Here is a 2,745-nt window from a genome sequence, read left to right as displayed (position 1 = left end):
CAGAAGTTGCTGTAACATGGCGGTCAACTGCGACAGCTGCTGTCCTTGTTGGGCAATCTGCTGCGATTGCTGAGCGACCACCGTGGGAAGGTCAGCGAGACTTGGCAGCGGCACCTCAGCGGGATCCATGGCCGGATCTACTGTCACGATTCGGCTTACAGGTTGTGGATCCTCTGTATCAGCGAGGGATTGGCGTGGACCGTGCTGGTGGACCGGTTCTAAGAGGCTACTGGTGTTCACCAGAGCCCGCCGCAAAGCGGGATGGTCTTGCTGCGGCAGTAGCAACCAGGTCGTATCCACTAGCAACGGCTCAACCTCGCTGATTGCTGAGAAGGCGTGGGACAGAAGGACTAGGCAGAGGCAAGGTCAGACGTAGCAGAAGGTCGGGGCAGGCGGCAAGGTTCGTAGTCAAGATGGATAGCAGGAGTTCAGGTAACACAGGCTTTGGACAACACTAAACGCTTTCACTGGCACAAGGCAACAAGATCCGGCAAGGGAGTGCAGGGGCAGTGAGCAGATATAGCCAGGGAGCAGGTGGAAGCCAATTAAGCTAATTGGGCCAGGCACCAATCATTGGTGCACTGGCCCTTTAAGTCTCAGAGAGCTGGCGCACGCGCACCCTAGAGAGCGGAGCCGCGCGCGCCAGCACATGACAGCAGGGGACCGGGACGGGTAAGTGACTTGGGATGCGATTCGCGAGCGGGCGCGTCCCGCTGTGCGAATCGCATCCCCGACGGCCATGTCAGTGCAGCGCTCCCGGTCAGCGGGACTGACCGGGGCGCTGCAGGGAGAGAGACGCCGTGAGCGCTCCGGGGAGGAGCAGGGACCCGGAGCGCTCGGCGTAACAGAAAAAATGACTGTTTCCACACACCAGCAAAAACACAAAGAAAAAACACAAGAAAAACTGCCAAAATGCAGGAAAAAGCTGTGACAGTTTTTCAGGCGTTTTTGTTGGTGGACAAATAATCCTCAATGGAATCCAAGCCTCAAAGCAATAGAACAAAATCCCTGTGTCCACTTTTCCTGTGAGGTGCCGCTCAGGTGTACAAATAGAACTGTGTGGAGATTTAGAACTTTGCACATAATTTATCATGTGGCTTGCACAAGTATGGTAAATTTGGTGCAGGTGAACCAGATTTAGACCAACCAAAACGATCTACAAAAAACATCTACCTACACCAACATTGATACATGTCCCCCACTATCACTACTGTGACTACAGTAACAGGTACCGTAAGGTGTGGATCTGGTCGTTGCCTTTGTTGTTTATGGACCACTGTGTCCATTAAAAACACCTTTCAATCTTTTTCTACTGGTGAGATATTCCCAAAAAAGAAAGTTTTATATTGTGCTTCACAATATGTGGTTTATTTGTTGTTGTATGTGTGCGGTCTTCAATATGTTGCATGCACTGTTCAAAGCACTGTTTAAGCACCACCACAGCATTCAGACTAAATTCATGAAGCACAGTATTTCTCCTTATGTGTGTCTGATGGGCAGTTTAGAAGTTCTCAGTTTATCCATCATTAAATTCATCCCGGTGTTGTTTTCAGACAGATTTCAAAGGCTGGTCAATAGGGAGTCTTTTTGGATCTACAAGTGTAACACGCTAGTACCGGAAGGTCTGAATGAGACCATAGAAAGAACTACAGTATAGGTTATTGACATGTAATGTTAATGTATATTTTTTATGTGCTATGGGGTTACATATTATATGTGTAATCATGCAATAATAATGTATGTAATGTGTTAATGGTATATGTTGTTTTACCTTGTGTATGTCATGGGATGTCCTATCCATATGTGCGGCGATGACATCTGGTGCATCATGTGATCCTATTGAACAGTATTTTAAATGGTTTTCTTTGTATTCTGTTATGCACATGAAATAAAAAGTTGGTGCGGCTTTGAAACGCATTTCACTTTTAAATAAATAGGTTTTTTTAAACTTTTTTTTCCTACTGTGAGTAATCTTAAAGGGCAGTGCCGTTTTTTTTCCTCCAAGGAGGAAGTTGGAGGTGTTCAGTTCACTGTATTTGTGCCTGGAGTGTGTTTGGGGAGGAGCTGCACCATGCTTCTTGGTTCCCTTTGGAATCTATCTACATGCTGTTTCACGAGCTGTGCTGGTTATTGCACAACTGTCCCAGGTGAGTGGTTCCTTATTATGGTGTTCCACTCTCCAGTCCAAAGATTCCACATGTATAGTTGTATGTCTTAGGCAGGGTGCATTGGGACACACATAGGGGCCCCCAAGCTATAGTCCTATTATGTTACAACGATAGCTTTCTATGTGATTTACTACAAAAACTTAGATTTGGTTAGTAAATTATATTAACCCTACTATCCCATATATTTTCCTGAACTTGATGGTACGTGTCTCCACGCATGTTTATTTATTAATTGTTGGTATGATCCTTTATAATTATTTTAAAAAGCTAAAAAGTTTTAAGAACATGTCAGTTTTCTATGTTTGAGCAATATGGGAAAACCAGACAGTTCTACATAACTACTCTCATCATCTGCTGCTGGGCATCTCATTGCTTCCTCTTACACAATCTGCCGAGTTTGATTTGGGTGAAATTCATAATCAAAATTATTATTATTAATAACTATATTTGTCCAGCTGTAAACATAATCTTTAAAAGTCGATTGGTTGTAGTGAAAAGGTTATTTGACCAATGCATCCAGTCCTGATTGGTCAGTGCTTTTCTTGTTCAGGCTGTTTAGGTCACAGACCAACCGCCA

This window comes from Hyla sarda, chromosome 7, assembly GCF_029499605.1.
Source record: "Hyla sarda isolate aHylSar1 chromosome 7, aHylSar1.hap1, whole genome shotgun sequence".
In the NCBI taxonomy this organism is placed as follows: domain Eukaryota; kingdom Metazoa; phylum Chordata; class Amphibia; order Anura; family Hylidae; genus Hyla; species Hyla sarda.
The sequence above is the reverse complement of the archived record's forward strand: the minus strand, read 5'-3'. Positions refer to the sequence as shown.